This window comes from Onychostruthus taczanowskii, unplaced genomic scaffold (genome assembly GCF_017590055.1).
Source record: "Onychostruthus taczanowskii isolate IOZ18803 unplaced genomic scaffold, ASM1759005v1 scaffold2, whole genome shotgun sequence".
In the NCBI taxonomy this organism is placed as follows: domain Eukaryota; kingdom Metazoa; phylum Chordata; class Aves; order Passeriformes; family Passeridae; genus Onychostruthus; species Onychostruthus taczanowskii.
In genome coordinates this window covers 11,259,997-11,285,250 of record NW_024499239.1, presented here as the reverse complement: position 1 = coordinate 11,285,250, position 25,254 = coordinate 11,259,997, and positions in this window count along the sequence as shown.

Sequence of the window (25,254 nt, the reverse complement as noted above, 5' to 3'; positions counted from 1 at the left end):
GGCAGACAAACTGAAAGTTAAGGTTAAACTGAGACATCAGGTCCATTTTCACAATATCCAGAGAAAAAAATATTATAATACCTTTATCTGAATGAACAAGTTTTTCAAACAAAACCCTAGATTCACCTCTTTGAGTAATACATAATTTTTTGTAGAATATTTTTTCACTTACATGGTATAAATATAAATTTTTGTTCAAACTCTTGAAAGTAAAATTTTATATTAATTCATTAATTCATTAACATGTATTACATAGTTGTTCTCAATCACTTATTCAAAGACTGCCCTCATAGAAAATATAAAATCAAATACCCAATCTCCCCCATTTAAACCAAAATAGAAATGGTAACAAGACTTACTAAATTAAATATAAAATATTCTTTAAATAATAGCAGCCTGTAAGGCATAGCACATGTAGTTTAACTATACAGTGTGGCACATCCTAGAGGTGGATAGGAATTATTGCTGGCAAATTCCTAAATTCTGGTTCACAGATTTCTGTTGCCTATTTCTACTGCCTTATTATAATACAACTCAACACATCATGCATTAGGCTCTGACATGGAAAGTCCTTGGTGGGTTTTCTGATATAAACACTGGTATAACCATAATAAAATTGGGTGGAATTACATCTCCTTCCTTCTTTCCCACGTTGCAGCCTGGATCCTGCATTCACTTCACAGGACTTGCTGCTGGAAAGGACATAGATGCCACAGTGTGCTTTTTTCCATCACCAAAAGTGTTCTAAAAGGAGCAGGACAGGTCAGAGCTTCTTCACATTAATCTTAAAATGTATTTCACTTTGAAGAAACAAATATGTTTTTATTATAGACTGTGAAACTACAGAACTATGGTGAAGTCAGTAGAGCAGGTTTAAAACAGAAGTTTGTTAATTTTAATTGTTTACATAATGCATGAAAAACGACTTGAAGTTTCACAAGGCGTTTAATTCATCAGTCGTGGTTCTCTCTGAAATTAAGTCTTGATTCTATATTCTGCTTAAAGAAAAAAGAGATCTTCTGTTTGCAGATTGTGTATTAGAACATTATAAAATATTTTCTGATTTTAAAATGCATAGAAATATTGCATTTGTAAAAAAAAGTAATAATAATAATATGTGTAGACATATGAACATGCACAAAAATATATCTCTACAGAGATATCATAAATGGACAGATTTGCACAATATCTATAATATATTTTGTATGTCAGATATATACATAGCTTTGCTTGTTATGAATAAAAAGATATATTTAGCCATGAAAGAGGAAAAAGGCATAAAAAGATTAATTCTAGTGAATTTTCCACAGTGATTCATTGACTAAAGGCTGCTAGAGATCATAATGGTAACTGAATAAACAAATAATTTTTGAATGAAAAAATTATTTTGGAAACTGTAAAATGATTCTGAAGCTATATAGTTTTACATATATATATATACTTACATATTTTACATCTTGCCATAGGTGTTAATTTGTTCCCCTACCATCCTTCCCAAGCTATTCCTTTATTAGTTATCATGCTTATATTTTTTTTAAGATTAAAGTTGTTAAATTATCATTACTGGAATGAAGGCTCAAGGGCCTTCATTCCAGTAATGTCTGCCACAACATTGCTCTGTGAGCTCATAGTGAAGCAGCCTTAAAAGGTGACCTCCAAATATTTTGTAAGTTACTGCTTTCTATGGGCAAGAATTCTTAGATGATAGTTTAACCTGTGGATCTTGTTGCAAAGTGTATTAGTATGTACCTGCATTTTGTTGGATTCCGACAATCTGACCAAGTGATTTAGATTAAATTCTAACAGTAAACTGCCCTCCTATTTTTTAGTATCCCATTAATCTTTGTGTCATATGCAAATTTAATCAGTTAAGATTTTATTTCATCATCTAGATTGTTTCTAAGAATGTACTGAATAGTGTTGGACTAGGAATCTCTCTCAGGAGACCTTCCTTGGACAGCCCTGCTCATTGATATCTGCCAATAAGACCTTTTTTAATTCATCTAATGTGTTTCCTCTTGATTAAAATTCTTGCATTATAGAAAATTAAAAATGCCATGTGACAGAATTGCAAAAGCCTTAGAGAAATCTAAAATTGCTGTCTCAACACAGTTGCCAGTTTTGTTTGACTAAATACACTTTTCCATGGGACTTGAGCTGTATTCATACTTTTTTTGGTTTATGTTCTTCAGTGAAAGAGACCTAAAAAGAGGTATTATTTTATCAAAGCAGGGTGAAGTACCTTCTTTTCTTCAGTCATTTCATTTCTTTAAAGTATTTTTCACTGCCTCTTCTTTTTCCCATGAGAAGCAACATGATTACAACCACTGGCAGTGAAATGGCTTTCTTTTACAGTCCAAAATATTGTACATACAATACACATGCATCTACATACATGTACAGACAAGTGCACTGTATAAATAACAATCTGTATCTATAATTCTCATTTTTCCTTAGACCCTGCCAAGATGAGTTTGAGCATTTCAGTTTTTTTCAAGAAAAAATACATTAATATCCTGTGTCTCAAGTTGTAATTTCTTTACTTGGAATATATTCCATTCACAATGAACAGTGAGTGCAAACACAAAAATCATTTCAGCTCTCTATGATTGTTGTTCTGCCATATTGGGGAAATATATAGGAATATATTGGGAATATATATCACCATCAGCAAGGTTTCATTCAAAATCTCGCTTTCTGTCTTGACCTGCAATATTTGTGCATTTTTTTCCTATATCAAGGAAAGGAAGTAAACTTCAATATGTAATTAATTAATCTTGTCCCTTTTTGATCCTAGGAGAACACTGGACTTTAGCATGGCAATACATTATATTTAGCATTTAATTTGCTTGTAGGTTATGTAGTAGGATAACAAGTGAAGTCACTGGTCCAATGTGTCCTTGTCTTTTAATCTTTACTGGAGATTTGCTTCTCTTTAAAATGAAGGTACAGCTACAGCTCTTCACCTTCCTCAATCCTTTGAATACTACTTTGGCTCTTAAAGTAAAGATGTGTTCTAATGTAGAGTTCATAAGAGACTTAATAATCTTTGTAACTTTTATTAAGATGCATGCTTTAATCATGTTAAAGAGAAAACTAAATTTGTTTACTATTTGAACTGTTGACTCTCCACATGAAAGCCAGAAAAGTGTCATATTGACAGTTTCTATAAAAGTTAAAAGATTTTTTTATGTTTAAAACCTACAGATTTTTTGCACATATACATAGCAAAAACTGTGCAGATATAATTCTCATCAAGATGTAAACTCTACAAATAATTAAAGCTTAAAATAAGATAAATTAATAGACAAAAAGGTCACATTAATAAAAAGCTGAGTAGTATATTAAAGGGAAGGACAGATACATGATAATAAATAAAAACTGAGACTAAAAAATCAGTTTGCATGGAACTAATGAAAAGCTTAATTAAATTAAGATGGTCACTTCTGATTATCAGAGAAAACTTATCTCCTAGTTGCAGCAACGCCGTGGTGATTTTTTGTTTTCTCCTTTAATTTTAATAAGCTAGTAGAACTTTGAAAAATAAATATTAAATCTGCAAGCAATCTGGAAACCTGTGCCTGCAATATTAATGGAGGCATATAGGAAAGCAAGGCATAAAGCTAAAAAATAAAATAGAAATCTGTCTGATTTGTTTTTCTTTCCCTTCATTCATACACTAACACATGTTTAAAATAACCTCTTCAAAGGATAGATTAGGAACAGGGTCTCAAGGAAATAATGTTTCCCTCTCTGTACACAGCAAACACACTGTATGTACTGTGAAGTAAATGGCAAAATTCAACTTTTTATTCTTAGGGAATTATAACACAAGAAAAGGTAAACTAACTTTCTTTCTTTTTTCTTTGAGGAGGAACATATTTGCATCTTGATTTGAACTGACTGATTGATTTTGGTCTGACTGGTAGGCATTGTGTACCTCAGCATGTAGTGCAAGACCTTAAGATGAGCAGATGATCCTTCCTTCTATACACAGGGTATTTTCCAGAATATATCAAGCCTGTATTAATATGTCCATTTTATGCCTACCAATGCTTGTACTTGGTTGAGGATCAGAAAGATGGGGTAGGCTTCTGCTTAAGAGATAGTCTAAGTTGAATTTAGGAACTCTTAACTTCCACCACACTCTAAATGGTCATCACTTAGTGCATCAGTGGAAGTGGCTTATAAACCAGGAACTGGCTCAGCTCACTTATTTGCTTTCAAAGTGGCATTAGCTTGTTTTAAATGAAGTCCAGCTCTTGGTGAGGGACAACCATTCAAAGAGATTATTTTGAATAGTTTTGTGGCAGTACAAAATTGAAGATTCTTGAAATAACAAGCATAGAGAGTGCACAAAACTGAAGGGAAGTTTGCTGACTATTGCAAATGCAGCCTTTTTGGTAGTCACACACCAGAAATTATGGGCTAATCATCAGACTCTATGGGCTATGCAAAAACCTTGCTCTTACTGCCTAATGGCATCATTATGAATTGGAGAGAACTTGCAGTGATACAGGATCAAACTGCTGTTCTTATCTAGACTAATATATGTCTAGTAACTGCTCAGTTTTTTATTAATATTAGTTGGGGTTGGTCCAAATAAAGATGTGCAATGTTGTTATTGCAGCTATTTATTGCAGGCTATGAACTCCTGACTTTTTCATCATCTTGCCATGCACATTTGAAGCTGCTGTTTGAGGTGTTAAAAGTACTATTGTTGGCCTCTCTTTCCCATGAGAGCAAGTCCATGAAAACTACTGCAGGAAACACAGTTAAGATTGAAAGTCCTGAGAATATCTGAGATCTGGCCTTAACAAGCTCATCCAAACTGATATAATATTCATTCCCAATCCTTCAGCTAAGAATAGGCTTTCTCAGCTTCCTCCATCATTGTCCCAGAAACCATACTCAGAAGCAGTAAAAGCATTGTTTTTTATAGTAAGCCTTTGAAAGACAGACAGCTCTGGAGGCTGTTGTCATTGCTGTGAGACTCTTAAGTATTTCTCAGAGTCTGGACTTTGTTCACATTCTGCTCCCTACAAAACCCTTCTCATTGTTAGTTTTACAATGTACAATAATGCATGTTGTAACCAAACCACTCAAGTAGAAATATTAACAGTGTATTCAATTTGCTATGATTAAAAAATGTATTAGAGTAGTATTAGCTATCATTAGACATTCTAGGGAAGATTAATTTCACCATAGGTAAATCACACCATCATCATCGGGTAGCATTTCATCAGCTGGTAGAGACTGCTTGCTTGTGTTTTTTATTTTAATGAATGTCTTTTGGCGTAGCACAGAGGTTCTGCTATCTTAGAGCACAACTGACAGCAGCCAAAACTGAGATTGTTCATCCTAACAACATCCTAAATACAGATTTATTCATCCTGGAAAATTAGGCAAGAACCTACTCAGATCTGCCAAGAACTGAACAGGAGTAAAATGTGTGTTTCAGACTATGAATATAGAGATTTTCTGTTTGGATAATAACTTTGTATGGGAACAACAGAAATCTGAATACACTGATATTCTGATATGCCTTCTAGTTCATCCACCATTTTCCTCAAAGAAGAAAACAACTGAAAAACACCCTTTGGTTCATTATAGGAAGAACGCTTCTATAATGCTTCTGTTTCTATACCCACATAGGCAGATACCTGTATTTAATGGATTTAATATAATTTAACACATTTGTCCCCAGTGATATGAAGTATTTTTTTAATAACTTATAATCTGGGAATATTTAAGAAAGGAGAAGTTTTAGAGTGGTTTCATTTTCTACTTAGAAATATTCAGTAGTATTTTCCTTGCAGAAAATAAAGTTTTTACATTGGAAATATTGTAAATTGCCCACTAGTACTCTGACATAATCTGTGTCAAATACACTGGCATTCACTAAAAGACAATCAAACAATTTTGAAATACAGGAAAGCTGGGTCTCTATACTTCAACAAGAACTCTATAGTTCCTTTTCACTTAGTTTTTGACTCACCGAACTTGGTGTTTTTGTTAGTAATTTTTAGTATAAGTGGCAGAAATTATTTTTGTTTATTCTAAGGGGAAAGATATTAAAATATTTTAAATTTATATAAATTAATTCAAAAAGTTTTTTGCAAAAAAGAAGATCATAGACTTGCAGTTATGGTGATTTAGTGACATCAGGACATCCTTGTTTCCAGACTTGCACTGACAACATTCTGCCTTGCCTCAGAGCATTATCCCTAGCATACTTTCACTCAGTAAAGAAGGCCACAACATCTTACATTTACTCCTCACACATCCTCCTCTTGACATCTTCTTCTTTACAGTCTTTAAAGATTCAGTTTTGAAGAATTGCTCTAAGCACAGAATCCACATGAGCTTCAGCTTGCAGAAGAAACCCTACTGAAATTCCAGGAGTGTTTCTGTACCAAAATTTTGCAGAAAGTAATTAATCTTTCTCCAAATTAGAATGGCCACGTTATTTAACTTGAAAAGTAAAGCATGGGAGGGATAAAGAAAGAAAAAAAGAAGGCCAAAAGCCTTTTTCATTGTATTGCACTTCATAACTGCAAGTGAATACCTGCAGTTGTATCTTATGTCTTTCCAATTCACTTCAGTGTGTGGCATCAGTTGCCCAGCTGACGTTTTTATGCTTTCAGTGTGATTGATCCTCAGGCAGTCTAAAATCTGTCTTTGGAAGCCTACCTCTAGATTTGGGTATTGAATTTTAAGCTTTATCTGCAAGGATTCTGTTCAGTTTTCATGTAGCTCTGGGGGGCTTTTACTTAAACAGCATTTCAGTAGCTTATTCCTGGTCTTTTCCAGAGTTTTTCATTTTTGGGTTGTTGTGGTTTAACCCTGGTAGGCAGCCAAGCACCACACAGCCTCTTGCTCAGTATTGTCCAGTGGGATATGGGAAGAATCAGAAGAGTAAAAGTAAAGAATAAACTCATGGGTTGAGATAAAGACATTTAATAAGTAAAGCAAAATCGAATGCATGGAAAGTAAAGAAAAGAATTAATTCACCACTACCCATGGCAATGGAGGTGCTCTCCCACCTCTGGGACAGCATGGTTCCATTATGCCTAACAGTGACTTGGGAAGACAAACACCGTCACTCCAAACATCCCCATTTTTTCCTTCTCCCCCAGCTGTATGTGCTGAGCATGATGCCACAGGGTATGGAATATCACCTGGGTCAGCTGGGGTCAGCTGCGCTGGCTGTGTCCCCTCCCAGCTCGCTGTGCACCCCCAGCCTCCACTGCTGGGTGGGGCTGGGAGCAGAGACGTTCTTGGCTCTGTGTCAGTGCTGCTCAGCAGTAACTAAACCAAACCTGAGTGATCAGCACTGTTTCCATCAGCACTGAGCTCCTCCCCTTCTCTGCAACCAGGACAGTCACAAACCCACAGCATAGCCCTGTACAAAATACTACAAAAAAATGTAACCCTATCCCAGTCAAACCTGTAGATTATTTGTCCTCCAAGACAGCTAATGCCATAAAGGTTAATGAGCTAGCAACTCTTAGCTTCTGCTGGTAAATCAAATCTGGAGATTTAAGACAAATTTTTAGAACTTCTATCTCACAAGTTTCTCTAGTCTTTTCAGCTTAGATTATCTCATGTGGAGTAGGGTTCCTCTCGAGAGATATTATCTCATCCACTATTTCCACTGTCTGCCTTCTGCTCTGGGCTTGGCCTGAGGCTCCTTCATTCTAATGTATCCACTGAGAGAACTTTTTGACAGTCCCCTGAAATGTGTGATTCACTACTTACATACATCACCTTGATTCAAAATGTACTCCTCTCTACAAGGGGTTGTGGGTGGTTAGATTTTTGACAAAGTAGCTTATTTTACCTCCGAACATTTTGAAAGTACAGTAGTGAATATTTTTGGAGTTGAAAAGATTTCTACTTTAAATTTCTCGGGCATTTTTTGATAATACTGTAATTTGAAAGACTGGAAAAAGAAATTCCTTATTTAAAATGTAAACTGTATCCTGATGCAAGCACTAAGAGTTCCCAGCCGTCAACCAGAAATCATCCCCTCTTAGACAGACTTTCCAAATTGTCACACAGGAGCAAGCAATAAAAATGTTTTGTAAATATGAGACAAAATGGCTGCAGTATATGATTTTTAAAACCAATGAAATAATTTGTTTGCATTTCACAAAAAAACCCAAATACCCATATGGGGAATGACCACAGACTGACATTTACACATATAGGAAAAATAAATCAATTATTAAAATAAAGTATGCTTTTATTTCTCAAAGGCTACTCTCTTCCAATAATGAAACTAAGAGAAATAACAATATTAACAGGACAACCATCAATTCTGTTCTAGCTGCTTTGAGACACTTCAGCTGAAAAAGCAAAAGCAATGCTTAATATTGTTCACTTTTCTAGTCCTTGCATACAGGCACTTTTGGGAGAAGTGGAGAATGACCTTAGGCTCTGGTGCTTCTCAGCTGCCAGAATAACTTCTTGGGCAGCCAGGCTGCTGTAAATTGCAGTATGGATTAGATTGCCCCTGGCTGATTCTAAAGTCAGGGGAATAAAGTATGGCTTTGTTTCCATTTTCTCAGCTGCGCCAGCTGAGGAGCCAGCCTTAAAAGTTCACCACTTGCTCAAGGCATGTAAGGGTGTCACAGACGGAGCTGATAGTCATGTGTGCCTGAAGGACTGGAGGCTGTCAGCTGGCCTGTGAACCAGCACATACGCTGGTGTCCTCCCATGTATTTGTGCACTGCTTTGTACAATGGATGTCTGACACTTTCTGGTGCCTTTAGGTACACTTGTACTACAAATAAATAATGCTATATTGAATATATAGGAGCAAGAGAGAACATTCCTCAGTATTCAAGAAATAAACTCTCTTATTTTACAGATATTTACTGTTCTGAGAATAACTGACATTCACATGAAGAGAATATCTATGCAACTCAAGACAGAATGATTTGCTTAAAAATTTTGAAAATTATAACATTAAAAAATATCTTGCAATTATCTTGTTTTCTAAGAAAGAAACTTTTAAGCTTTAAAACATTTCAATGTTTTAAAATGCTTTTTAAGAACTGCAAACTGATTCATTTTTCAGTGATTTATTTTCAACAAAAAGAAGACTTCTTTAAGCTAAACTCTGAGATGTTTAGTTTGATGGATTGCAGCTCAAAGACGAGCTAGCCCTCAAATTCAGCTATTTCCACCCTATTTCTGTAACCATTCAAATCCAATAGTGGAATCCCTCATGTGACCTGGCATGCTCTGTGAGCTCTGCTACATGATGAGCCTTACCTTGGCTGCCTCAGGTCAACAGTGAAATCTGCCAGTAAATATATATCTTGGTAGCCTTTCACCTTTGATTTTTTTATATCTATGTTCCCACAGAAAAGAGTATTAAAAATCTTTCTATTTAGAATTTACACTGTATAGATTCCTTGAGAGTATATAAAAGCAAATCACTGTGAAGTATAGAAAATAATACCAATGTCCCATAATACATCTATTATAGAAGAAGTAAAATATCATAAGAGGTAAATATCAATGTATGTCTTCCTATACCCTTAGGAATTTAGTCCTACAAAAAACAGCTCAAACCTTTTTCAAGTTTTATGAGGGCTTCTTTAAATATTTAGAGTTAGGAAAGCCACTTCTTTTCTACCTCAGGCTGATAAAAGAGGAACTTCCTTTGCTCTTTTTGAAACATGAAAGGGGCAAGATCCCTAACATCAGAAGCCTCCTCCCTCTTCTCTTAGAATGGCTCTTTCAAATCTTCAAACAAGAAAATACTTTCCTCTGTAGTTCCTGATTTTCCACCAGATCCAGTGCTGTTAATCCCACTGGGCTCTGTGGGTGTGGGTGTGTGTGTGTGCCTGTGCCTGTGTGTATGGTAGAGCAACCCTTTCACTTTTAATCACTATGAAGACTGCAAGAAAGGTTATCTTATCTATATACTGTTACTTTAGCCAGTCAACCTGCTTATATACTAAATAATTAACAACAATAAAATGTTATCAAATATTATATTAAAAAAAAAAAAAAACGAAACAAGAAAAGCCAAAGAAACCATAAAAAAGGGTAAAGTAATTCTGTTCATTTTTCAACAAGTAATGAACCCATACTCCCTTCTTTTTCCTGAATGTTTTTAAATATCTTGGGAAAATGTTTGATTATAATTATTTAATGTATAATGTCTGCCATACACTAAAGGAGTTGGTACAACTAAAGAAGGAAGTGGTCAGATCTCATCATCTTGGCAGTACCTACCTTAACAGTAGTCTATAGACTCTGAAGCATGTACAAATGCAACGTGAGTATGCACAGATACAGTGATTAAAGGAGGGAAAAAAATCCTGGTTCTATGCCCTGTCCCAAGTTGCACATCAAAAATTCAAGAGGAGGGAAAGCATGCTAAGGATCTCTGTGCAATCTAACAGTAACAGTATAGAAAACAGATGGGGCTGATACTCAAACACTTGAACCCCATTAGTTCAAGTCATAAAATCTTAGATTAGACCTAAAATCAGACTTCAGTTGCAATTAGGTTCTCAGGACTTGCAACGATCCTGTAAACTTTCTCCTTCCAGGTCCAGAGAAACATTTTGTTTACATAATTGAAATGAGATACTTTCTTAAAATGATAAATTTTTTGAGCATGTTGAAAGAAACCTTACATACACTCTTAAAAGGAACAGTCCTGTGGTGGCATAGTGTGATTAACTTCAGTTACATGCACTTACTGAACTTTGCAAAGTGCTCAACACTAAAAGCTACTTATACATAATTTATGTCATACTTGCTGGCTGAACTCTGCTCTTTACTTCATGTCTGCCATTCTCATGAGCATAATAGCAATAATCCATCATGTATATATATAGCATTCTGATGCTGTTTACAGGTTGACAAGGATAAAGATACAATTAAGGGATATATACATGACGGTTGCACCAAAGCCATGGGATTATTAGATTTTAGGAGGGAAAACTTTATTCTTTCATAATTATATTAACTCTTGGGTACTGTGTTTTCTACAGCAGTGCTGTACTATAGTGATAAATGTTAACTGTCCATGTTTCCTTATAGGACATGGTTAATCAGTGTAAAGTCTGAAGACTTTTATTCTTAATAGGGCAATATTGCAACTGTCATTAATACATTTAATTCTCTCAGAGCCACTGGGGGCTTGCAAATTTATAATAGCTATGGAGCTGGACTTTATATGTATACTTCATTTTTCAGTAGCATCAGGATAAATAAATAAAGGTATGTATTTAAATATCACCATCTCAAAAGAGTTTATTGGAACTTACCTGATCAAATTCCAGGTTTGTAGTATGTAAAACTGCAAATTCCTTTCCTATCAACATATTTTTGGGGGCCAAGAGATGTGAGTCTTCTCAGTGAGTCTTCTCAATCAGTCTTCCTGAAAACTGGACCTGTACAACATGCACTCTTAAGGCAATATCTGGATGGTTTAAACTCTAGCTTGTTTAATGTAGGCCTATCTGACTCCTTTCATAAGCAAAAAGAGAACTTAGGTATTAAAATATTTGAACAGGAAAAGAGTTGGTCTAAACAGAAAAGTTAAAGAAAGACGAACTTTGTGGGACATAAGCAGTGATCTTGATGCTTATAGTGTTCAAAAGATAAAAAAGGATCATCTGAAAATTACATGCAGAAAAACATGACTGAAAGTAATAATAAAGGGTATTTATGATATGCATTAATTTTTTAGTGCTCTAAGTGATTATTTTTGAATATGTTCAGTATGTGTTACTCAGTGGCACTGCTTTCAGAAATTAGCTCTGAATAAAGTTAATTAGTTGTGAATAAAATTTCTGTTAATACATTTAAAAAAGTTTTGTGAAATATAGTAGCCCCATGCAGAGGCACTGACAAACTATAAATCAGTTTCCTACTGAGAGGCAGCCTAATTAGACAGGTGGAGAGCTGCACTAACATGGCTGTGCTGCTGTATTGGGTTTGCATGGCAAGGTTTGGTAGTGGGGGGACTACAGGGTTGGCTGCTGTGAGATGCTGTCAGAAGCTCCCCCATGTTCAACAGCACTAATGCCAGCCAGCTCCAAGATGGACCCACTGCTAACCAAGGCGTCTGGGATAACATATCTAAGCAGAGGAAAAAAAACTGCAGTGGAACAGCAGTAAGAAGAGAGGTGTGAGGAAGATGGGACAGCAACAGCACTGCAGACACCCAGGTCAGTGAAGAAGGGGAAGGAGGTGCTTCAGACTGGAGCAGAGATTCCTCTGCAACCCGTGGTGAAGACCATGGTGAGGAAGTTGTGCCTCTGCAGCCCATGGGAGTCCATAGTGGAGCAGAGATCCACATACAGCCCATGGATTCCAAAGAAGGCTGTGACCTTGTGGGAATCCCACACTGGACCAGGCTCTTGGCAGGACCTGTGGACTCTTGGAGATAGGAGCCCACATGGGAGGAGGTTTCCTGACAGGACTTGTGACCCCTTGGGTGATCCATGATAGTGCAGCTGCTTTCTGAAGCACTGTACCCCATGGAAGGGACCAACACTGGAAGAGTTTGTGGAGAACTGTAGCCTGTGGGAAGGATTCAGATGGAAGAAGTTGGTGAAGGACTGACTTTTGTGAGAAGAACCCCACACTGGAGCAGGGGAGGAGTATGAGGAATCCTCTCTCTCTTGAGGAAGGAGTGGCAGAAACAGCACGTGTTGAACTGACCACAACCCTCATTCCCTGAGCACTGTTGGTAGGGGAGGAAGCAGAGGAATCAGGAGTGAAGTGGAGATTAGGAAGAAGGGAAGGGGGGGAGGGGATGATGCTTTAAACATTTGGGTTTATTTCTCATTACTCTACTCTGGTCTTGAATGGCAATGTATTAATTTACCTGAGTTGAGTCTCTTTTTCTTATGACGGTAATTGCTCAGTGGTTTCTCCCTGTCCTTATCTTGACCTACAAGCCTTTTTTATATTTTCCCTTCCCTGTCCAGTTGAGTAGAGCAGTAATAGAGTGGCTTTAGTGGGTACCTGACATCCAACCATGGTCAATCCTCCACAGCTACCTTCAATTCTGGGGTGTGATTGGGACCCCATGCATAGCACTTCTCTGCTCCAAGGGCAGTTGTGATTTAACCCCTGCCAGCAACTAAACTGGTCTCAGAGGCTTTGTTACCCCTCTGCAGTGGAATGGGGAAGAGAGTTGGAAGAGTGAGAAAACTCATGGGCTGAGGCAATAGGTAAAGCAAAAGTTGTCCAGGCAAGGAAAACAATAAAAGGAATTCACAGTTTTCCATTGGCAGGCAGGTGTTCAGGCATCTCCAGGAGAATCTGGTCTTATCACACAGAAGGGTGAGTTGAGAAGACAAAAAACATCACTCTGAATGTCACCACCCCTCTTCTCTCTTCTTTCCCTAGCTTTGTATGCTGAGCATATGTGGTGTAGACTATCCCTTGGGTTAGTTTGGATCAGCTGTCCCAGTTGTGTCCCCTTTAACTTCTTGTGCATTCCCAGCCCCACTGCTGCTGTGGAGTGAGGAGCAGAAAAGGCTCTGTGCAAGCAGCTGTAGTGAAAATATCCCTGTATTATCAACAGTGTTTTATGCACAAAATCCAAACCTAGCCCAATACAAACTACTGTGAAGAAAATTAACTTTATCCCAGCCAAATCCAAGCTCAAGAAAAACATTTGCATTTTTTAGGATAAAATTCCTTCTCCATGTAAGTCACTGATGACAATTTCTATTGTCTTTAACAGGACTCACTCTGACCTGTTTTAGAGTCCGTTCCTATATATGGGTATTATGGTGCTCTAACAATAAAGAAGAAATAAATAAATAACTATAAAGAAAGGAAGCCAAGGAACACATACACACCATATGAAATTTGGGTAAAAGGAAATATGAGAAAGTTCCTCAAATTCATTAAAATAAAGAAAAGATGAAAGAAATAAAATTTCTATTATTTAAAAGAAATGAGGACCAAATAACAGATGACATAATGAAGTGCAAAATCTTCACTTTATTTTTTCTTCATTCTTCACCAAAGAGGTTAATTGTGACCAGAAGCTTAAAATAATTAACATTAGCAACTAAGCACTAGAACTCTAAGCCAGAATTGGTTAACAGACAGAAAAGTTGTTAGATCACCACATCTTAACAACATTTTTCCCTAAAGTGTTTATGATGTGAAATCTTCTTTGAACCATTAGCAGTCACCTTTGAGAACTTTTCAAAACAGATAAAGGCTGAGGGGACATCTAATGGAAAAATACAACTCATAAACGAAAAAGAAAAAGAATATTATGTATCATCCCTAGCTTACACTTAGAATGTTAAGACAATAAATTATTAATCAGTGATTTTTCTCTCTGAGCACCTAGAAAATGTGAAGTTGATTAAAAGTAACCACAAGAGAGTTACTGAAATCACAAAAGAGCTGCAAATCACAACAGGCCAATCTGATATCATTCCATGGCAGCACAATTAAGTGAGTAACAGGGAAGTATTTACACACTTTTTCTTTGCTGACATGTGACAATTCCATATGACACTGTCAGAAGTATGGTAATATGTTCCCATTGGAAATTACAGTAAAGTCAGTGGAATCACTTAGCAGAAACATCTTAGCATCTGTTCACTGACAGTCTGAAAGAAATAACTGGAGTGCAGTATTATGCAGTATTTTTATTACAATCAAAGGACCAGTATTTGTGGATTACATTAACCAGGAAGGTTATAGAAATTCTGGAAGGTAGAATTATATTCAACATGATTTTGATAAACTGGAGAAATGGCACAAAGAAATAAAATAGGATATAACAAAGACATGCAAACTGCCTAGGAAGGAAAATGTAAAATGCAGAATGTCTTGCTAGGCAGATACACTGCTGAAAAAAGGCTCAGGATTACAATGGGTTGCAAATGGAACATTAACCAATATTGCAAAACCAGCAGAAAAAGTATGATTTAAAATATGTAAGTCCTGAGACATACGGAGTAACTATTTCACTCTAGTCAGCATTTGTGAAGTGTTAAGAGGATTACTGAATGCAGTTTTAAGTCCTAAGGAAAGGAGGGGATGAGATAGAAGCAACACAAGGTTAATAGATGTGGAAAATATGACCACTCTCAGAGAACGAATGAAAAATATTAAAAGCCTTTTTTATTTAGTCTTGAAAAGAGAATCTTGGTGTCATGTGTTAACAATCTTCCAATATACAAATTGTTGCAAGTAGAAGATTTGTTGTCAGTGCTGCCACCAAACACAAAACAAAAATAATTGGTTGCAGTGGGAGGGATTTTTGTTGTATATCTGGAACACTTTTATATTACAGTAAAGAGCAGCTTACTTAAATCAGTTGTGGACTGTCTACCTACCTGTTCAGTCTAACTGGACTTTAGTAAAGTCTTTAATAAAGCCTGGAGAAATTAGTTGCTTGTGCCTTGGATGGGCGAGCTGTTCACTGAGTAAAAAACTGGCTAAATGGCTGGGCCTCGAGGGTGGGGGTGAGTGGAATTACATCCAGCTGGTGTTCCTCAGGACTCAGTACTGGGGCCAGTCCTGTTTAATATCTGTATCAATGATCTGAATGAGGGGATTAAGTGAGCTCTCAGCCAGTTTGCAGATGACACCAGTTTGGGTGGGAGTATTGATTTGCATGAGGGTAAGATGGCTCTGCAGAGGGATCTCAACCTCTTGTAGGCAAACCAAGACCAGTTTGATGAGTTCAAGCTGAAGTGCTGGATCCTGCACCTGGCTCAGAAGAGCTGCAGGCAATGCTACAGCCTTGGGAGAGAGTAGCTGGAAAGCTGTATGGGGGTGATGTTTGACAGCCGGCTGAACATGAGCCAGTGTGTGCCCAAGTGGCCAAGAAGGTCAAGAGCACCTTGGCTTGTGTTGGAATTAGTGTGGCCAGCAGGACCAGGACATTGATCACCCACCTGTACTTGGTACTGATAAAGCCATACCTCGAGTGTGTGTCCAGTTCTGGGTCACTCCCTTCAGGAATGCCTTCAGAGAAGGGCAGTGGGACTGTGAACAGCCTTAATAACAACACTTAGGAGGAGTGGCTGAGGAAGCTGGGGTTGCTTAACCTGGGGATAGGAAGCTCAGGGGAGACCTCTTCACCCTCCACAGCTACCTGAAAGGAGGCTGTGGACAGGTGGGGGTCAGCCTCTTCTCCCAAGTAATGAGTTACAGGGCAAGTGAAAATTGCCTCAAAGTCATGTCAGTGAAGGTTTAGATTGGATATTAGAAAAACTTAATCACAGAAAAGTTTGTCAAGCACTGGAACAGGCTACAAAGGGAAGAGATTGAGTCACCATTCCTGGAGGTGTTTAAAAGAGCTGTAGACATGGTGCTTGCAGATGTGGCTTAGTAGTCAAATTTGAAGTGGTAGGTTAAAGACTGGACTCAATTATCCTACAAGTCTTTCCAGCTTAAATTATTTTATAATTATGAAATTACAGTTACTTTCAAAATATCTTTTAAAAAATTACATCCTTGATATTAAAAAATTTAAGAGTTATTCTACTTGGTTATTTAGTGTAACATTGTGTATAATGACTATTTTCCATATACTATAGCAAAAAAGTTCTAGTAAAAGAGTTTAGTAAACTTTTTTTCTCGCTATGCTAAATGAAATGTGCAATCTTACAGCATAGCAAATGTAGTAAAAGCAATCATTACTTCAGCATATCTTCTCTAATATATTTATTTATATTTCAGTATAAAAGGTTTTCTCTGGGTGACTTGAATCTTGAGGTTTTTTGAAAAACCTTCACATTACCTGTACTTATGACTTTTTTCAGTGTCCAAACACATTAAAAGTCATTGAGACAGGAATTGACTTTTGCTAACTTGTGTGCAAAAGGGAAAAAATCTTTGATCAAAACTTTTAGTCACTAAATAATTAAGGATTATCAGAATGGATAAAATCTTGGAAAAACTTATCTGAAGGTCAGCATAACCCTGATTTTGTTGAAAGGATTCATCAGTGTCTTTAAATGTGGTTTTGTTGCAATAATAAAATAAAAAAATTATCTATTTGTGGGAAGGTGAAATGAATTTCGTTTTGTTTTGGTGACTTAACCATGAAGAGATGAGCTCTTGACAAGTGGGATAGTCCAAGATGAAAAAAAAATAGTTCAATTTTGAGCAGTTAAAAAGAAATATAAAAAAATACAAAGTATTTCTTACTTTGTATAAAACTTTTCATAATGATATTAGTATCAAATAATTCCTAATAATGACACTGGAATGTGTGATATTCTTTACATTCAGGTGTAGTTAGCTGTGCTTATCATTCCATCCCTGGTATTTGTGGGATATTTAGAGTCAGACATAATTTCATTATTATTCTGACTTCTCTCAATTAGTCATTGTCAAACTATGCACCTGACATTGACCTGCAATGTGACACCTACACCAGGATGAGATCTGTTCTGCCTTAATTGTGAATGTCAAGTTCCTTACAGTGAGCAGAGACTACCCTACACTTTTTAGTGAACTAGCAACTTATTTCTGAGGGAAATCAAAATGAAAAATAATTCATTAAACTTCCTCACCCTTTGGGGAGTCCGTTAGAAGTGCCTGCCATCTTAACAGGTTCTAGCATTAATCAGACATTGAGAATGGCCAAGTAGTACCAATGCAACCTAATTTTGGATTTGCTTTTTATGATTATTGCTTGAACTCAATCTGTACAGCACATGCCCAATGAGTATAAAATACATTTGTCTACAACCCCTCACTTTTCAACAACATATTTCAAAAATACCATTTTAATAAAGGAAATATGTCATAATAGGATTTGCCTCTTTTCCCTGTTTTAATAAACATAAAAGAAATAAAAATAAGGGTAAATTCAAAATTAGCTTAAAATTTGTTTTCCCAATATTAGATTTAGAATTCAATTCTTAACAAGTAGCTTTCTAAGAACATATTTTGAGGGAATAAATATTGTATTTTACCCCTTTTGATGTTGGAAATTATACAGGTGAATTTACCATTCACTGAATGTGATGCGTTATTGACTGGGGTCCAAATAATGACATTATTCAGTCCCTATTCACATATATAATAAGAAACATGGAGAGAATATAATATGTAATGAAGTACTATTAATCTGAGTGATTATTCACAAAAGAAATAGTATATTTATTAAAATAAAGTTTTCCTTTACAATACAAGTGAAGAACAGGAACTTCCAACCTTCTAACTTTCCTCTTACTTAGGCAATTAAATGAGTCAGAAAGAGATTTGAGTGTACAGTTCTCTGTGAATACAATATTTCCACATTAAATTAGTTGCTCTGTAGAAACACAACAAATGCAATTAAATGTAAGTGGTGATCCTCGCCAGTGTATCTTGCTGTAGCCTGCTCCAAGCGTCTGGCTTACAATATTAAAGGATTGAACAGATTTGATGTTTGTTAGAATTGCCTTCTCCTTTTTATGAAACAGTGTATAAACAGGTGTAAAATTGCTTTTCTTTAAAGTCATAAGTAAAAGAGACCAAAATACGATACACTTAGGTAACAATCATTACTAATCAATATATATTGAATTTTTAGTGAATATTGTCAAAACCAAGTTATTCAACTCTATACCGTACATTCAATAAATTGAAATTATACCAATTTTAAAAATTGTTGAAAATGAAAGAGGTTGTGTAAGAAGTACATTCTATGAAATCTATTTGTAGCCACAGAATCACAGAAGCATTTAGGTTAGAAAAAACTTCTTGGATCATTGAATCCAGCCTTTGACTAATCACCACCTTGTCAACTGGACCATGCCACTGGGTGCCACATCCAGTCATACCTTGAGCACCTTCAGGCATGGTGACTCCTCCAGCTTCTGGTCAGCCCATTCCAATACTGAACAGCCCTTTCTGTGATGAAATTCCTCCAGATGTCCAACCTAAACCTCCCCTGGTGGAGTTGGGGCCATGTCCTCTTGTCCTGTCTCTGGTTGCCTGGGAGAAGAGACCAACCTCCACTTTGCTACAACCTCTTTTCACTTAGTTGCAAAGAGCAGTAGGGTCACTACTTTGTTATTCAATGGAAAAAAAGAAAAGAAAAGATAATACCCAACCAACTTCCTCATACTTTAAAAAGTCATTTAACAGTCTATAAGTTTTACTTGGACAACACTTTGCACATAATAGATGCTGAAAAATAGTAAAATTAAAAATACAGATTTTTGAAAGATTATATGGAGCTTTTAATTCATTATCCCAAATTGATTTTAGGAAAAAAAAATCCCAGCAGTTTAAAGACAAAGTAGATTCATAAAATTTGCAATTATTTATAGCTGGGTCTTGGACCCATGGGTAATATATTTTGTTTAGTATCATGTTTCTTTTGAAAAATCTCTTAAAATGGAAATGACACATTAGACTTTCCAGTATGGACTTCTCTGTCATGTACAGAGAGATATTTTCCAATGGTGTTCTATGGTACATTAAGTACTACAATTATGTAAGGGTTTGAGAAGAAGTGTGTCGCAAAGCAATAAAGAAATATACTCTGCAGTGTAGAATATAAAATAAGAAAAAAACCCAATACTAAGTATTAAAATGTATTTCAAGTTTTTTAAGTTCTAAAAAATGTTTCCATTTATAAGACATGATTTAATTATTGAATAATAAATGATAATTTTGTCCTACATGATAAAATATAATAGAAAAATCAATGGAAGCATGAAAGCACTGACAAACCAGCACTTGTGATGGTCTCTGGGAGGGAGGGCCTGACTCATTTGTGCAGATTGTCCACATAGTCTCCAGCTGTTCAGGGAGGCTCAGGAGAAGTGGCTCTAAGGTAGGGCAGCTCCAGAAGGATCTCACAGATGTTTCTCACAGCAACCATTCTAGGGCCAGTGGGTGTTTCTATACCCTGGTTCAACCTAAAGTCAAGCCAGTCAGAGTAGCTGCCTGGCACAGCAGAGTGGTCAGGACCGTAGTTCAGGTGCTAGAGACAGTGCAGGTTAAATACCAATGCTGGCTGACACAGAGGAAGCCTCAAGGCTTCACTTGCACTGCCTTTGGGACTGGTGCTGCTGTCACTGCCAGGCTTTGGTGTTTGCTTGCCTCACGTGGGACTCTGAGCACAGACTGTTGGTTCAGACTGATTCAAAATTTGAGCTGTTGGTTGAAACTTCTTTTCAATCTATGAAATTGTCAAGCGTTTTCATCTCTTTCTTCAACATTAAAACTAAATTTATGGGGATAAAGAATAATAGAAATAATTTTAAAACCCCAGAAACCTGTTGTCAGAGCATATATGACTTGACCCCTAAAAAAATTATGAAATAAATTTTAAACATTGGTGGAATAAAAAGATTGTATTTTATGCATATAAGCTGAATAAGTGACACCATTTTTCCTATATCTTCTCTAGTCTCAAAATTATTTTAATTTTTTAATATCAGTATTCATTTTACTCAGAAAAAAAGTGTTTCAGATATTACTTTGATAAACTGTAATTATAATATAATCATATGGGATTTTCAAAAGCAATCACACTGATCAGTCAGCAAGGTCAAAATTGTTATTGACTTTGCTTATGGCAAAGCCTGATAATAATTTAATCTTCCACAAAGTGTTTTGAAACCAAGTTTCTGAGAAATTCAAAACAATAAGGCTTGGAAATATCTTTTATATATACACTCCTGCTGGATTTTTAATTATTTTATTGTGATTACTAATCATTATTTATTGCTATCTATATACTGGTAATGCTGTCTTTGAGATCTCTCATTTTTCAGGCAAACTACTGCAATCTGTTTAGCATCCCTTGCTGAAAATATACAACAAGGACAGCAGGTGTTATTTTGTGTTAAATTAGATTTCAGGCAATAGGTATTTTTAATCACCTAGTTTACTTGTTATAAAATAGCAAAAAATAATCTTAATTATTTTCCTGATTATTTGAGACATTGGAGTGCAGCAACCAATGTTGTGTCCATGTAGTAAAAGACACATAAAAATGCTATCTTTAAAATTCTATCATGGCTTTTTTTAAGCAGTTTTATGTTGAAAGACTACCAAATATTAAAGTGTGCACTTCTTGTATTCGAGCTAGCTTTGTCACATCACCACAGCCTGGTATGTATTTAGCATTAAGGGAGGCTGACACAGGGCTCTGCTTCAGGGATTTTTGATGCTCAATTTCATACCGTATGAGTTATAATTACACTTCTTGAGAGAAGGAAGGTGATTTGTCAAAGTCTTCAGAATGTGTAAGACATCGTTTCAAGACCTATTTGTAGCTCTGGAAAAACGGACAAACAGATACATTGAAAATATAGTCAGGTTCCCTTTGCTGTACACTACCCTGAGGCAGCTCTTTTTATCATAGTATCTGTAGTTTTGCGGGGTTTCTATTGTCTCTCCTTCCATTTAAAGAAGTTTCCATGATGTTCTATGAATCACAGTGCTTTGCAGCCCAAATGAAATTTTTACTAAATATATTTAAAAATTAGATATCCCCATATTTGTTTTAAGGCCCTCCTTCATGCCCTGGTAATAGACAGAATGGAGAAAAATAAAAGGATACGATGGAGCCTTACTGCAATCAGTGAGGATTCGCGATTGAATTACCTTTAAATTCAAGGATTTACCTCTAAATTCTAGGACCTCTGTGGCAGAAAAAGACACGAAAGGTTATCGTTTAATAAACACCCCTTTCAGCACCTGTACTGTCTCAGGCAGTCCCTACATTTCTGATGTTCCTTATCCTCACTTCCCTTTGTTAAAAATAACTAGGAAATATGGTTTATTTTTACTCTGGATCAATTTCTCAATCTCACATTCCAGACCTCCAAACAGTTGTGCTAGCTTAACTGAGAAAATGGCATAAAGACTACACTAAGAGCTGAGAACTCCTTAAGACAAACTAATACTGAGAAAAATGTTAGTATTCTTCAAAATACAGGTAAAGACATACATTAAATAAAATTACTTTTTCTGTTGTGTCTACATATGAAGAAGTCAAAAGGAAAATCTGTTTGGAAGCAGCTAGTCAATGATTTTTCTATTGTGCATTACTAACTTTTTGCAGTCCTGACACTTGTACACGTCCTGTTCTCTTTTTTTTTTAATAATTATAAATATATTAATCATATTTTATTTGGGTTTTTAGGTACAAAAACGCAGCAGTTAAGAAACAAACTCCTATTTTAACCCCAGCTACTTGTTCTATCCAGGAAAACTTTATTAAGCTGTCTTTCTGTGTTTAAATAAATAGGTAGAAACTAGCTTAATTCAATTTTCAATTTTGTGTGTGTGTTTGTCTTGTGAGTGCTTATTATTTTTTTCTTCTTGAATTCCTATGGCATGATTTAACATGATCTTTAATAACCTCAATAAGTCTTTAATAGAATTTCTTATATATGAAAGGGCTTCGTTGGTAACTTATCAGTTACAGAACATACACAGAAACAGGATAACAGATTCCCCAGGAGCCTCTGTTCTCACAAGAAAAATGTGACCTGAAAAATTCTTTTACTAATAGCTAAACCAAACAGATTCCAGAAGTTAATTCTCAACTACATTTTGGGTTATACTGCATCATTTCCTTTTTATCAAGATATGTTAGGTTGATGCAGCATGGTATGTGGTCAAAACATAAAACCTTTATAATATGTAGCCTTACTTCAGGCCCTGAAGAAGTTACATAATCAAACCTCCTGCAGGCTGCCACAAGTCAGATGAAGCATGTGTTTGGGAAAAGCCAATACAGATTAACCAAGGGTGAATTACACCTGACAAAGCTGATTGCTTTCTATGTCCCACATCAGCCAAGCACTAGACACTGCCTAGATTTCTTCAAGACCTTTCTTCTAGATTTCTTCAAGACCTTCAGTGTGGTTTTCCACTGCCTTTTCCTAAAGAAACTGATACAGTGTGGTCTAGTGGCCTGTGCTGCGGGTGGGAAACTCACCAGAGAAACACACCCACAGTATGCTGGAAAACAACTGCTCTTCAATCTGTCAACGTGTCCCAAATGCTGTTCCCAAGGAATCAATACTGGGTCCTGAAGTGTTTAATCTGTTCATATTGGATGGGATCAAGTGTACTCTGATGAAATTTGCCAATAAATTGAATGGGGAAGTGGACACTTCAGAAGAGAGAGTCACCCTGTAGGAAGACCTTGATAGGCTGGAAAAGTGGGCCTTATGAACAAATGCAAGGGACAAATGAAAGGTCCTTCACACAGGATAAAATAATCCGGGAGTGAAACACAGGTAGTGGTCTACCTGGCTGGAGAGAAGTTTTGTGGAAAGGCACCTGAAGCACCTGGTGAGCAACCAGTTCTATATAAGTAAGTGGACAGTGTGCTGCTGCATCAAAGAAAGGCAGCAGGATACTGGGTTGCATCAATGTGGGCATCAACAGCAAAGATAAAGTCATTGTCCCATTCTACTTAACACTTGTCAGGTCACATCTGGAGTAGTGTGTTCAGGTTTGGTCCCCACTGTACAATAAAGGATGTGGACAGACTGGAGAGGGTCCAGAGAGGAGCCACAGAGACGTTCAAAGAACTGGGAAGCCTGACCTGTGAGAAAAGGCTGAGGGAGCTGGGTTTGTTCAGCCATGAGAACTGGAGGCTTAGGGGAGACCTTGTTCTAGTATTAAAGGGTGGCTACAGAGAAAATAGAGACTCTTTTTTACAAAGAGTTACATGGATAAGACAAGAGGTAGGAGTTGTACCTAGGGAGATTCTAACAAGACACAAGAAAAAAAGTTTATAGAATAGGAACAATCAGCTATTGGAAAAATCATCCCAGGGAAGAGGTGGATTTCCCAACATTGGACACCTAGGATTTTGTGGGACATGAGGCTGGACTGTCTTGCCTAGTCCATGCTTTTGCCAAGAAATGTTGAAGCAGATGAACCTTGGTTCCTTCCAACCTGGTGTTCCATGATTCTATGATCCTATGAAAAATATATGGATGCAGTTATTTTTTTAATGTCTAATCCAAGTACTTCTAAGATCTTAGTTTTAAGATCTTATCCTTTCCAAAGAAAAACAGATAAAAGTGTTATTGATTCTCTTAATTAAAATTTAGTCACTGAATGCTTTACAAGGGAAATACAATAACAAACATAATTGTGCACAAAGGAGTCTGCAGATTGTGAGTGTGCTATCTCAACTATCTTCTTTTTTTAATCTCAATAACAGAAGTTATTTATTTATTTTTGTTTGAGTTTGGTCAGTGTTTTCAGTCAATGTTGGATACATCTTTTTTCAGTTATTTTTTTTCTCCATCAGGCTCCTTCTCCTTCATCTGCATGGCATCTTCATTTTTTTATAATAGGATCAGACAAAACCTATGTCTACTTTTCTATATAGCAGTGCCCTATTCATCTGTCATTCTTTCACAAGTTGGGAATTTGTTATCTTGTTTCTTTTTTAATGTAAAATTAATTTTATATCAAAATATCAGAAAATGAGCACATTTAATTTTGCACCTCAGCATACATGCAGCTTAAGAAATATAATCCTAGAGTCCAATTGAAAGAAAAATCAACATCAATAGGACCAGGGAGTATTCTAAAATAGCATTGGTTTTTACAGGCATTTGCCATTTAACTGTGTCCTTTTCTGACTTGGAGAAATTTTCTGACAACCATTTTTAATTTAAGTAAATATAAATTTTCATTGTTAAATTAGCAGAATTAAGTCAAATTCCCTTGTAAAAGGACGTTTGTTTCCTCGGTATTGTTTTAATTACCACTTCACAGAACTATGTACATCCATCTCAAGTACTTAAAAAACAGGCTTCATGATTACTCTGTAATAAAACTGCTCATATATTTATTCCAATGTCAGGGTTGAAAGTCATTATTCCACTCCTGAGCTTGTTGCCACTTTTCCTTCCAGGAATCTATTTGGTTTTAAATATTATTTTGAATTGTTGGTATCGTATGTGGTTGTATTTGGTCTAGCTGAGATTAAGTTAATTTTTGCCATGGCAGCCCTCACAGAGCTGTGCTGTGCATTGGTAGCTGGAAAGGTGCTGCTAGCACAGCAGTGCTTTGGGTGCTGCTGGGCAGGGCTGGCACAGCAGCAGAGCTGTCTCAGCATTTCCCCTCCATCACAGGGCTGGGAGTGGGCAAGAGCCTGGGAGGGGACACAGCCAGGCCAGCTGACCCGAATGACCAAAGGGATATTCCATACCATGTGATGTCAGCTCAGATACAAATATAAGAAACGGATGAGGAAAGGGTGGCATTTGTTATTTACAGTGTTTGTCTTCTGTATGCTGA